Source organism: Pseudorasbora parva, chromosome 2, assembly GCF_024679245.1.
Source record: "Pseudorasbora parva isolate DD20220531a chromosome 2, ASM2467924v1, whole genome shotgun sequence".
Taxonomy (NCBI): Eukaryota; Metazoa; Chordata; class Actinopteri; order Cypriniformes; family Gobionidae; genus Pseudorasbora; species Pseudorasbora parva.
In genome coordinates, this window is record NC_090173.1 from 10904819 (window position 1) to 10918721 (window position 13903).

Sequence of the window (13903 nt, forward strand, 5' to 3'; positions counted from 1 at the left end):
TGACTTTGGTTCATCTTTGAAAAGACAAATAAAGATATATTTAATGAAACCTGGGAAATTTATTTTACATATAAACACACAAAAAGAGCACATCCCATATGGTAAACCTTTTTGATTTATAACCACGGTGTTAAAAAATAACGGTTCCTAAAGGATCACTTCACTGTGATGTCATATAATGAGCCATTCGGATTCTATGAAGAACCTTTCAGTCAACAGTTCTTAAAGGCGTCATGAACTGTCTTTTTTATTTTTTTCAACTTAGAGGTCAACTAATAATGTTCGTGTGGTTTTAACAGTCAAAACATCATAACTACACTGTAAAAAATTATTTAGAAAAAAAAGTTACCTGGTTGTCTTAATTTTGAGTTCATTGAAATTAAATATTTGAGTTAATACAATGAAATTTTTTTGAGATTCGACAACCTTTATTAAAAGATTATTAAAAGATTTTGTAAGCATATTGGGCAATTATGTGTTATTTCTGATGACGCAGTGAAACATGCCAAATTGTGCTATTTTCATGATTTATCACATGTTTTTGTAGTTCAGATACTTTGTTCAGAAAAATATTTTGAGTTTCAATTTATTAAACTAATTTCCTTCATTTGAATCAACTCAAATTTTTAATTTCAATAAACTCAAAATTTTAAGGCAACCAGGTTACTTACTTTTTTAAGTTAAACCAACAAAAACCACCACATTTTTTTTTTACAGTGTAATAAGTAATAGGCTATTTTCTACACTGGTTTTGAGGCTCTCTCCTGAACGCTGGGTTCTGATGGGCGTGTCACTGGAGACTTGGAAGTAAACGCCCACGGCTGGGACTGGAGAAGATTTGCATATTTAATGAGCTTCAGCTCTGCTGTCAGTCCACGTGAGGGAGAGGAGAGATGAGGGAGAAGCGGAAACCAGAATGATTCTCTCGACCACAGGGCTCGTAAACGTCTATCAGACAAACACAATGTTTTATTTCTCATCGAAATGCAATTGATTGGACTGTTATTTTTATATTACACATGGCCCGCACGATCGGACGATATAAGCGCCAACCGCGCACACACACCCGTGCGTGCCACCCTTCAGATGTCAACTGGAGAGAGAATAGCAGAATAAGAACGTAATATAATGAGATTGATCGGCCTGCCGGGCTTTGTGAGCCCTGGCCCATACGTGTCAGAGTCCAGCGTGCTAAAGGTATGATTTGTTAGACACGTACGCATAAACCAAACCATCTATAACAATGCAGTACTATTACATATAAAAACACGTTTTACTCACATAAGTGTGTTGCACCATTCCTGTCGGATCCAAATCCAGCAACGACTGGAGATTGGTTAACAAACGATCCCGCAGTGAAATGAAGTGAACATGTGTTCCCCACGTGAGCTGGAACTTCATTAAAAATAAAGTTCAACCACTCATTCCTAATATTAGGATCAGAAGGAAGCTTATGCAGCGACTGTTCTTCCACAACCAGGAAAGCGCAATATCTTAATCTTCCTCCGCATGTTTATAGTTGTTGACCAGCTAGCACAAGCCCTCCATGAGTCTGTGTGCGGGGCTACTGCATTAGATGAGTCGGTGGGCGGAGCTACTGGATTAGATGAGTCGGTGGGCGGGGCTACTGGATTGGATGAGTCGGTGGGCGGGGCTACTGGATTAGATGAGTCGGTGGATGGGGCTACTGGATTAGATGAGTCGGTGGGCGGGGCTACTGGATTAGATGAGTCGGTGGACGGGACTACTGGATTAGATGAGTCGGTGTGCGGGGCTACTGGATTAGATGAGTCGGTGGGCGGGGCTACTGGATTAGATGAGTCGACAGGCGGGGCTACTGGATTAGATGAGTCGACAGGCGGGGCTACTGGATTAGATGAGTTGGTGTGCGGGGCTACTGGATTAGATGAGTCGGTGGGCGGGGCTACTGGATTAGATGAGTCGACAGGCGGGGCTGCAGGATTAGATGAGTCGACAGGCGGGGCTGCAGGATTAGATGAGTCGACAGGCGGGGCTGCAGGATTAGATGAGTCGACAGGCGGGGCTGCAGGATTAGATGAGTCGGTGGGCGGGGCTACTGGATTAGATGAGTTAACGGGCGGGGCTACAGGATTAGATGAGTCGACGGGAGGGGCTACAGGGTTAGATGAGTCGGTGGGCGGGGCTACTGGATTAGATGAGTCGGTGGGCGGGGCTACTGGATTAGATGAGTCGGTGGGCGGGGCTACTGGATTAGATGAGTCGGTGGGCGGGGCTACAGGATTAGATGAGTCGGTGGGCGGGGCTACTGGATTAGATGAATCGGTGGGCGGGGCTACTGGATTAGATGAGTCGACGAGCGGGGCTAGAGAATTAAATGAGTCGGTGGGCGGGGCTACTGGATTAGATGAGTCGATGGGCGGGGCTACTGGATTAGTTGAGTAAGTGGGCGGGGCTACTGGATTAGATTAGTCGATGGGCGGGGCTACTGGATTAGTTGAGTAAGTGGGCGGGGCTACTGGATTAGACGAGTCGGTGGGGGGGGGGGGGGGGTTACTGGATTAGACGTGCGGTAGAGGCGGCGTTTCTTCGAGCACTGACGTCAGTATGAAGCACAGGACCGTTTGCTGAGCCTGGTGTCTATAAAAGCTTTTCTTTGACTAACGAGGAAGATTTCAGCTCTAAAATTTACAGGATATTCTTATATTACCATGACCTTTTATATATCAAAAGCTCAAGGGATCACCCGCGCGAGAGAGAGCTTGTGTGAATATGGTTGCCAGATTGGACATGTTTAGGTAAAACACCAGAGAGTATACCGGTTTCTTTTCACAGAAAAGCTGTTTGGGGGATTTCATTACTGTTTGGGGGATTTCGCGCGCGCGGATGATCTGAAAACACCATATAAACAAGTAAGCTGCATTTCATCAATCTCCATTTGAGATGTTCTGCTTAAAGTGTCGTTCAGTCGGTTTGGGTTCTGTCAGGACGGTCAGGACTCACGAGCCGCTTCACTGAACTGCTGTGAGCTGCGGAAATAAGCCAATCAGAGCAGAGCTCAACATTAATATTCATGACTCTTTCCAAATAAGGCAAAAACAGAGCATTACATCCTAGGGACAATATCTAGGGTTGTAAATGGACCTGTAAAACTGTCTCTGGACCATTTTTTCCCCTTAAATAAGCCACACACCCTCTATGTAGATATCAGAGAACAATTTAACATGTTTCAAATCATTCTAGGGCACCTTTAAGGAATTATTTAACCCATCGCAGGATTAAAACAACCCAATCGCTGGTTAAAAACAACGCAATTGCTGGGTTAGTCCATATTTGACCCAATATTGGGTTAAAACAACCCAGCATTTTTTAGAGTGAGCCTTTTGTGGAATGGAAAGATTCCGTGCATGTCCAACTTTTTTTTTTGGAACCATCAGCACCAAAAAATAACCTTTTTTAAGAGTGCGTTCTAAAAAATAAAAAAAGCAAAGCAAATATAAAATGGTACACGCTAAAAAAGCTGGGTTGAAAATGGACAAACCCAGAAATTGGGTTGCTTGAATGGGTCAATTTACTAGGGTTCAAACAACCCAATTTCTGTGTTTGTCCATTTCCAACCCAACTTGGGTTGTTTTTTAACCCAGCAGTTTTTAGAGAGACAAGAGAACGCAGAAGACTGACTGACTTCCTAAACACAAAGCTAGTAATATGAGCTGAGCTGTATGTTCGGATCAATACACACACACACACACACACACAGACGTATATCCAGCGCAGTAAGTATTGGAGCTGACACACATTTACCTGGATAAAGAACCGTAACCTGATCTCAGTAACATCTCCCTGACGGAGGCCTGTCTCATGCGCTTCTCGTTCTCGTCTGGTCTGTGGAGATCTGACAGCGCATGTACAGCAGAAGTGAATTATCCTGGAGATCCTTATTAAGACGTTCGGCAGTAGAGCACAAAGAGCTGGAGTCGGCCCAGAGCCCTTTTGTTGTGCGGACGCATCACTTCCTGTGAGCGCATTTGGCTTTAGCCAGCGGACTGACACACAGAGAAAGAGAGTGAAGAGCGGCTCGCACCAAACTCAATAACCGCCTCTCAATAATCTGGTTAAACTGTGGATCAGCTCCAAATCCAGCTGACTTCCTTTAACTAGATCTCACAGTAGCAGGATTTATTCCGGATTCCAGCTACAGTATCATCATGTTATATCACAGGCTGAATGCTGGAAATATTCTGTCAATATCATCATCATCATCATTACACACTAAAAAATGTTGGGTTGTTTTAACCCAATATTGGATCAAATATGGACTAACCCAGCAATTGGGTTGTTTTAATCCTGCGGTTGGGTGAAATATTTGCTTAAGACAACCCAATCGCTGGTTAAAACAACCAAATTGCTGGGTTAGTCCACATTTAACCCAATATTGGGTGGTTGTTTACCTGTATTTTTTTTAGAGTGTACTCTATTTATTTATTACAGTTAACTTAAAGATATTACATGCATAAATAAATGATAAATTGTACATTTAATATATATATATATATATATATATATATATATATATATATATATATATATATATATATATATATATATATATATATATATATATATATATATATATATATATATATATATAAATTATAATAATTATATCAAATTATATGTTCTATATAAGCAGAAAGCAGTTTTCCCATTTTATTGTGGTTCAACTCTAGATGCTTAATGTTCATAAAAAACAAAACTTGATATAATAAAAAATGTCTCAAATAAAACATTAATAATATTAAATAATATATGCATTATTATACATAAAAATACATTTAAATATGATCAAACACTAAACTATGATAAACAACATTACAAATAAACAACATAAATAATAATTACTAAAAATTAAGATGTTACATAAAATCCCTGAAAAGTTCATGATAAAAATAAAGGTAATAAATAATACAATATTATAAACAACAAAAAAATAATAATATGACTAAATTATAAAATATTGGAAATATTTTAAATATTAAAACTGAACAATAACTTGAAATAACAAAGAAAATATATACAATAAAATATTAATGCTATATGATTTTAATTATAAATAATAGTACAATTAAATATGACCAAACACTAAGCTATTATAAAAAAAAAACATTAAAAATAAGCATAACAAAAAATTTAAACTGAATCTATTTAAATATAATTGATATATTCAATAAAGCATTTATGGATAATACATTTAAAAAATTATAATGATAATAATTCTATTAAATATGTTATATATAAATAATAAGTTCCAACTTATTTTCTACAATTTCAATCTTAACTTTCACACAAATAAAAAAAAAAACTATTAGATTTAAGTTGATATAACAAAATAATATGATACAACTCACATAATAAGTAATAATAAAGACGAACATACATCTTACATAAGCTCCTCATCCTGTCAGGAAGAGACGTTTCACATTCGGCTTGATTTGAGAGATTGGAAGGAAAATCCGTTTAAAACGTCCCGAACCCGATGTTTTCAGATTGGGCTTCACTTCACTGGGCATTAGGAGTCATTTAGTGATGTAGTGATCACATTACCACCACAGTGTGAGACTACATTTCCCATAAATCAACCATATGTCATCAATTCTCCAGATTCACCCGTGAGCTGCGATTGGTCACTTCACCTGTCAGTCAAACGGTCTTCCTGTCTAAGCAGACTCCACACGAGACTATTGCTGCGTCCCAATTCACCTACTTATACTACGTCCTAAAAGTATGTACTCTTTTTGGTGAAGAAAAACTACACACTTTTGAGTGTGTAGCAGAAGAGTATGCAAGCTTCGGGACTACTTCGCCATCTTTAACGGACTCTGTCGTTTAGTTACGTGCATCCCGTCACCGTTTAACTGCCCTGTCAATCATCGTCAGTTCAAATCCTCCACATTGAGTTTAATCTCCTACCGTATCGGAGAGAAATGTAGCCACTCGTTGATCTGCCATGTGTGTGTCTTTAATGCAGAGACTCTCCTCATGTGTTTGCAGTTTTTTAAAAGTTAACGGCCAAACGTGTCATTACAAAAGTCCTCAATCCTGTTAAATATTGATAGTTGGTCACTCAAACCCCTTTATCTAAACCTCTCTGCTTAACCTTTTGACTCGCACATCCGTCATGTTTGCAGTTTTTAACACTTTTTATCCGCGTTTGTAGTTCTAATCGAATCCTCGTCCAACTCGCAGTGGGTTGTGGGCAATATCAGCCGTTAGAGTGAGCGTCGATCCGGAAATATTAGTAGGGCTGGTTGATTCCGAAATTTTTGGAATCGATTCCGATTCCAATTCCTGTTTCCGGAATCGACGGAGTCGATTCCAAGAATCGATTCCGCACTGTTGTTTTCGATTCCTTTTGGATTCTTCTTTTTTTTAACAAAATCGATGGTGAACCTAGTTCCGGAGTGACCGCAGGATCCGGATGTAGAAAGTATCCTTCTCCGAAACTTTATTTGTAAAATGATGATACATTTCCATAACTCGATGAATTTTAAATGATGGATTCTCCTGAAATGGCCCATATAGCCCAGAAGTAAATGCGATTTAGCCTAATAAATCAAAAGGATAGCACATTATTCATGGATGTGCATTTATTGCATGTTTAAAACTACAACAACATGTCTAAAATGCATGTGCACAGTTAAGTTAAATGACTTGGCTACGTTCAAATAAGTGCTTTTGCACAGAATGTACGAGGCAAAATAACCACAATATTAACAAAAACAATAATATAAGAGTGCGCAGTTTATTTGTCAATCAGATGCGCGAGCAAGTTGCGTTCATTACTATAGCAACATTACACTCGGTCATTAAGCTGTACTCTAGTCTAGGCGCATTTTCTTTGTTATCAATGGATTAAAGAAAATAAAAGAAAATAGAAAATTAAAATAAGACCCTCATCTGCATCTGTAAGCAGAGCTCAAAACCTACCGTTGTGGATAACAGAACCATTTCACAATTTAAAATTATGGAGTTTTTGTGTGCAAAATGTAGCAAACTTCTCCACGATGCAGGATCACAGAAGGAAACAATGACAATAAACACTATTAAACTAAGTGAATGAAAGGTATAGTAATAATCAGCGATATGCGTTCACATATGGCTTGATTTATACATTTCATACATATAAAAATAAGTAGTTAGAATTAAGTTCAAGGGACGTCATCGCGCAATGACCCATAAAAACGCTGAATTGCTTTATTTTTAACTCGTTATTTGAAACTAACTGTTCAAAAAAACATTTTGCAAAAATTAAATAGACTTCCAATCATTATTAGTAAGCGAGAGACAAGTGAATAAAGAGGAGTCGATTCCAAACGTTGGAATCGACTCTAGATTCCCAACGCCTTGGAATCGAGGAATCGATTCTTTTTGGAATCGATTCCCAGCCCTAAATATTAGACCTTCCGGGTATCTGTGGAATACTCTCTTCAGCATACGACGATTTGGGACATAGTAATTCTACTTTCGAGTATTATTTAGTATGGATAGTATGTGAATTGGGACGCAGGGTGAGTTCTGTGTCCTGAGATGGCCGCCGGCGGCACAGATATATCGATGTTTGGGGTTTGTTGAATCTGTGATTTCAGAGTGACTGATGCTTCTTTAGCAGCAGCGTAAAGGATGACCATTTAAAGACGCTGCTCTCCGCCGCTGTCCGCATCTGATGGAAATGAAATTAAACTTCAGAACGCGAGACAAGGCGATCACGCGATCATTAATAAAGCGAGTGAAGGGCTCGAGGAGGTGAAGACTGATGCGGCGTCTTCACACACGTCTCGTAAATCACCTCGAGCGACCGGCGATTTATGAGCACATGCGTCTCACGGCTGTCTGTCATTTCCCGTTTTCTGTCGCCGTAATTCAGCCCTAAACTGTCCGAAGAGATAAAACACACACACACACACACACTGCACCTAAACCTACCCATCACAGGAAATATTCTGCATTTGTACTTTCTCAAAAAAAAACTCATCCTGTATGATTTATAAGCCTTTTGAAAAGTGGCGACCCAGAGAGAGAGAGAGAGAGAGAGAGAGAGAGAGAGAGAGAGACAGAGAGAGAGAGAGAGAGAGAGAGAGAGAGAGATAATGATATAGATGATATAGAGGGTATATAGTTAGAGAGAGAGTGTGTGTGTGTGTAAAGTGACCCGTAAAGCGACGCTTCGGCTGAAGACGTTTCGGGGACACTGCCCTCCGTCTCTGTGATGGACATTCATTCACACATTCCTGCTACGCTTTTCAGGGTCTCCGTGCAACTCATAAACCATCATCTAACATCTAAATGCCTATAGAGAAAGTCAAATAAATCAGTGAGTTGACAAGACATGTCTTTAATAAAAGAAGAAGGGAAAAAAATTCAATACACAATGAAAATAATATTAGTAAATAAATTATAACATTTGAAAAATAATAAGAACTAAACATTTATTCTATATTTTATCATTTATTTTGCTGTCTACCTTTTTATTTATTTATTTTGCTTATTTTATTCATTGGTTTTACTTATAAATAAGTAATATATATATATAAACTGGTCGAAGAAATGAATAAATAAATAAATAAATGAGTAAAATAGTCAAAAGTCAATAAATAATAAAAACAAAATAAGTAATAAGTAAAAATAATAAAAAGTAAATAAAATAAATACAATTTATATATATATATATATATATATATATATATATATATATATATATATATATATATATATATATATATATATATATATATATATATATATACACACACACATGCATACATATTCTTATTTTTTGTGCATCATTTATAAATAAGTAAAAAAGTGGCAAAAAAATTAATAAATAAATAATAAAAAGAATAAATAAATTAGGGGGAAAAAATATATATATAGTATATATATATGTGTGTGTGTGTGTGTGTGTGTGTGTGTGTGTGTGTGTGTGTGTGTGTGTGTGTGTGTGTGTGTGTGTGTGTGTGTGTGTGTGTGTGTGTGTGTGTGTTTGTTTATTAAAAAAATACACATGTATGCAAAAAAAACAAATAAATAAAAAACAAACAAAGGCTATTTGGTTATTCAGTCAAAAGTCTGATTACACAACACTAGTAAACATTAACAGTGAATGAAAAGCATCTTCTACACTGATAGTGAGTAAAAACCATAGAAAACAACTGTGTGTTAAACACACACACACACACACGCGCGCGCACAATTGGATTTTCACCCTTGAAATGTAAGAGCATCAGAAGAACCTGCTGGAACAGCCTGTGATTTACACAGTGATTTTCTAGCTGCTTGTGTGTGTCTCTCTCTCTCTCTCTCTCTCTCACACACACACACACACACACACACACACACACACACACACACAGAGAGAGAGAGAGAGAGAGAGAGAGAGAGAGAGAGAGAGAGAGAGAGAGAGAGAGAGAGAGAGAGAGAGAGAGAGAGAGAGAGAGAGAGAGAGAATGATTATTACACTGACACACACACACACACACACACACACACACACACACACACACAATTTACAGCGATGAAGCGGCTGCACAGATAAATTAGGCCTTTGTGTTAAACAAAAACAGCTTGTAAGAGGATTTACTCTGACCAACCGAAGCATCCTGGTTCAGATGTAGTTGAAATTGTTTTCGGATGCATAAACATAAAAGAGCCTCATGTACAAAGAGTCCCGTGATCAGTGAGACTCATTTAGTGGCTTTTAAAGGCTCACTGAAATTAAAATTGAATTTGTTTAGATTTTAGTATGACTGTGTTAGCCTTAAAGTTATGAATAAGCTGCTGTGCTCCAAAACTACGACAAAATTTGCATTTAGGAGATATAAGCATTCAAAACTTACAGTCTCTCACTTCTGTTAAAACGAATCTCAGATTTTGGTGACATCATCGCAGACTTCACCTTCTCATCAAATCTTCTGATTCAAAATCTTCAGCTTCTTGCTGAAATCGGTCAGTTGTTAACACACACACTCATTTCTACATGGTGAAAGGCACACAGCACACTATATATGTGATAGGAGACGATTCAGTGGAAATATGCTTTCAGTTGAGGCGAATGAAGTCTGTTTTCACGTTAGTTTCACACACACACACACACACACCAACGGCTCTGATCTTAATTTTGACTACATACACGAGAGCGCAGCGCGGATCATATCAACAAACATATCGACCCATTTGAACTCTGCACAGAATGCTGCCTTTTAAAGCGATATGGAGGAGATTTAGCCTGACAAGCCAGACCCACATCAAGATGTTTGGTCTGGAAACTCCCTCTGCACGCGATAGGATAGCGCTACAACCAACCAGAGCAACGAAGGTGAATCAAAACTCGTTGACAGATTAAACATTCGCCGTATCCGCCTTTTTAAGAATGACTTCAGTGCCGTTCTTTGTTCTTTTCTCAGAGAAAAGCTTAACTCCAAGTCTTCCGGAGTCGCGGTCAAAGCTGATTCGAGAGACCGCCGCCGTTCGCCAGTTTCTGTGTTTACTAGAAGCACACAAAAGCAACTCGGCCGTCGTCATTATGGCCCCGCCCACCGACTCTATACACGATGTGATAGGCCCGTCCAGAGTTTGCCGTTTACAGCTCAGAAGGGTATTGAGAGTTGCTAGACGACACTCGCGGCAGATTAGATTTGCTGCCGCTAGGGGCCGTCTAGATTTCTAGGCTAGATGAGATGATGATGAGAAACGGTGTTAGAGGAAACTGGCTTTACCAAACAGAAAGGTCAGCTCTAGTCAAACTGTATATTAACAAAAAGCTATTGGCTGTTTCAAAAAAGGGGAGGAGCTGCTAACAGCTGGAGCCGTTTCAGGGGAAATCACGTCAACACATTGAATAATGCGGCGCGTTTCAAGGCACTTCAGTGGACCTTTAACAAATCGGCAAGAAATCTAGAAAAGAAGGTTCAATGTACATCATGCTGGAGAACGTGATCAGCAGGACACATCTTGCAACCAATGCAAGCATGTTCACGAGAGAGAGAGAGAGAGAGAGAGAGAGAGAGAGAGAGAGAGAGAGAGAGAGAGAGAGGGAGGGGGGGGGGGGGCACAAGATTTTGCTGAGTGTTCACTTTCTTACAGCTGATCGTTTTTTATGCATTTATTTTTCATTACCATTTTTCGCAATTGCTCCAATCCCTAGAATTAAACACACTTGTAGGAGAAAATGGTTCTATATAAGGAGAGATGTCCTGCATGTTTGCATAATAGTACGTTTCATGTTTAACACGTTATTTAAAGGGGTAGTTCACCCAAAAATGAAAAATAGCCCATGATTTACTCACCCTCAAGTCATCCAAGGTGTATACTTTCTTCTTTCAGATGAATACAATCAGAGTTATATTAATAAATGCCCTGGCTCTTCCAAGCTTTTTTTATGGCAGTGAATGGGAGGCCAAAATTTGAAGCCCAAAAAAGTGCATCCATCCATTATAAAAGTGTCCCACACGGCTCAGGGGGGTTAATAAAGGCCTTCTGAAGCTAATCGATGGGTTTGTGTAAGAAAAATAAAACTGTTAAAACTTTATAAAGTAAATTATCTGGATTCCACCAGAGCGCCTTCCAACTTATTCAACTTACGAAGAAAGTGTAACGCCTCTCACAGTTCAAATGCTTACGCTACGTCCAATGTCATCGTCACTACTTTTCTTGTTTTACTTTATAACATGTTAAATATGGATATTTTCTTAAGCCGGGTGCACACTGTGCGATTTTGGCCACGATATGGCCGTCTGGGACAAATTTAGCAAATCCTAAAAGATTCCTCTGATCCTAGACTAAAATCTGACGTCTTTGGTCGTTAGTTTGACATGTTCACCGGCAGCCGATTAATGAGCTCTACGATCAAATTTTACCTCAGACGAAATTCTGGCAGTGTCAGAAGATTTGGCACACAATCCTGCAGTGTGACTTCTCCTACGACGACAGTCAAATATCTCCGTTTTTCAAGACAAACTATGACCAAAACGAGTGCTAGAGATTTCTTTGTAGCCATCATTTCAGTCCCGCGTGTAATGCAGCTCACCGTCACTGAACGCGTCATTCATTGATGATATAAAGCTCCGGGTGAGTTTTCTTGCGCGCGTCCGTTTTTAGCGCGCCTTCACTATCGTGCAGTCTGACATTAATGTCAACTGAGATCTTACAGTGTGACATGGCGATCATGTTCGTACAGTCTGACAAGGGACATTCGCAAAGGATTTTGAAAAATCGCACAGTGTGCAGGACCCATTACACAAACCCATCGATTAGCTTAAGAAGGCCTTTATTAACCCTCCTGAGCCGTGTGGAGCACTTTTATAATGGATGGATGCACATTTTTGGGCTTCAAATTTTGGCCTCCCATTCACTGCTATTATAAAGCTTGGATAAGCCAGGACATTTTTTTTTTTTTTATATATATAACTCCAATTGTATTCGTCTGAAAGAAGTATGTCATACCACTAGGGTGGCTTAAGGGTGAGTAAATCATGGGCTACTTTTCATTTTTGGGTGAACTACCCCTTCATTTTTATACTAGTGATAAAGAATGTTAATGAGCCGTTTCTCTCATAAAAAAATTAAACCAACCAAATTAATTAATTAGAACCTTTTCTTCTAAGCTTGTCTATTTGTGCTACAGTTCTTCTGCTGAAAGTTTAGGCCCCGATAGCAAAGATACACTGATAAACAGTAGTATTTAACTAAATAATAAATGTGCTACATGAGTCATTTTCTTGACTGGTCAGCTGAAAATGAACTGTCCAAATGAATAAAGTATTCAGATATCCTTACAGTAATTAAGAGAGATGGAGAGATGTTCCCTACTTCAGCAATAATCGATCCCTAACAGTGCAAAAAAACACTGAAAAAAAGCAAAATCACATTTCTCAAATCCAAATCCTCCTCAACAACCTGTTCCTGTAATGCAAGAATCAGTGTAACATACGCTGAGCTTTATACTCTCCAAAACACACACTTCACCAGCTGTCTGCAAGCGCTGATATATTTCACACCAACACAAGACAAATGTGTCCCGGCGTAACATCCCTTTCACCAATTATCTCATAGTACTGTATGCGACTCTTCATCCCAGCATTTCTGTCTGCGTTACAATCCCGTCACATTCGTGAACTGTATCAATAATTCAGCGCTACATACTGCAGCAAACAGGGCCGTGTGTTTGAATATGAAATCAATTAAGTGCGCAAACACACTCGCTCATAAACACGCAGGCTCATGAATAATATGTCCTGCTCTCCGGAGGATCGTTTGCCCTGGATTCTTCACAGGGCGACTCGACGCAAGCCAACCATGTGCCAGCATTATGTGCGTGTGTGTGTGTGTGTGTGTGTGTGTGTGTGTGTGTGTGTGTGTGTGTGTGGACAGATGGGGGAGGAGACGCTTCTCCTGCTGCCTTAGAGTGATTTAAAAGCAGGAAGAAAGCACTCATCTCATTTATCGCTCTCTTGTGTCTCAGTACTGTATCACTACAGCAGAGCTCACATACATGCGCAACGAAACTTGCACTCGTGTCAAAATGTTGGCTGGTAAACAATATATCATTATAAATTCATACTGTTTTGCATACCGCTTTAAATATTGTTCATACTAAAGCACTAATTTACAATTTTACACATGAATCTGTCAAATCAAACATTATCGTATTATAAAATATACATTATTTGAATGCTTAAGAATCCAAGTACAGAAAATGTCCATTGACATAATTAAAATTGAAATGCTTATTTTGGCTGATATGGAAGTGTAGAAACCAATACATCAAACATTGATAATAAAATACTGATAATAGAAACTGATAACAAATGTTGCTAATAAAATACCGATATGTAGAAGCCGCTATCGCAAGCATTGCTAATAAAATAAT

General features: G+C 38.8%; 1 protein-coding gene across 15 annotated transcripts in view; it reads right to left on the reverse strand.

Moving 5' to 3' along the window:
* The window catches only part of rbfox3b (RNA binding fox-1 homolog 3b), a 622784-nt gene that overhangs the window by 149954 nt on the left and 458927 nt on the right, over window positions 1-13903 (reverse strand). Inside the window, exon 1 of one of the 15 annotated variants that reach the window (XM_067456315.1) lies at window positions 3784-3892. The exons of the other annotated variants lie outside the window; for them this stretch is intronic. The gene's annotated coding sequence lies outside the window, so the exon portion shown is untranslated. Of the gene's footprint in view, window positions 1-3783; window positions 3893-13903 lie in introns of those variants that run through there. 15 annotated transcript variants of the gene reach the window in all.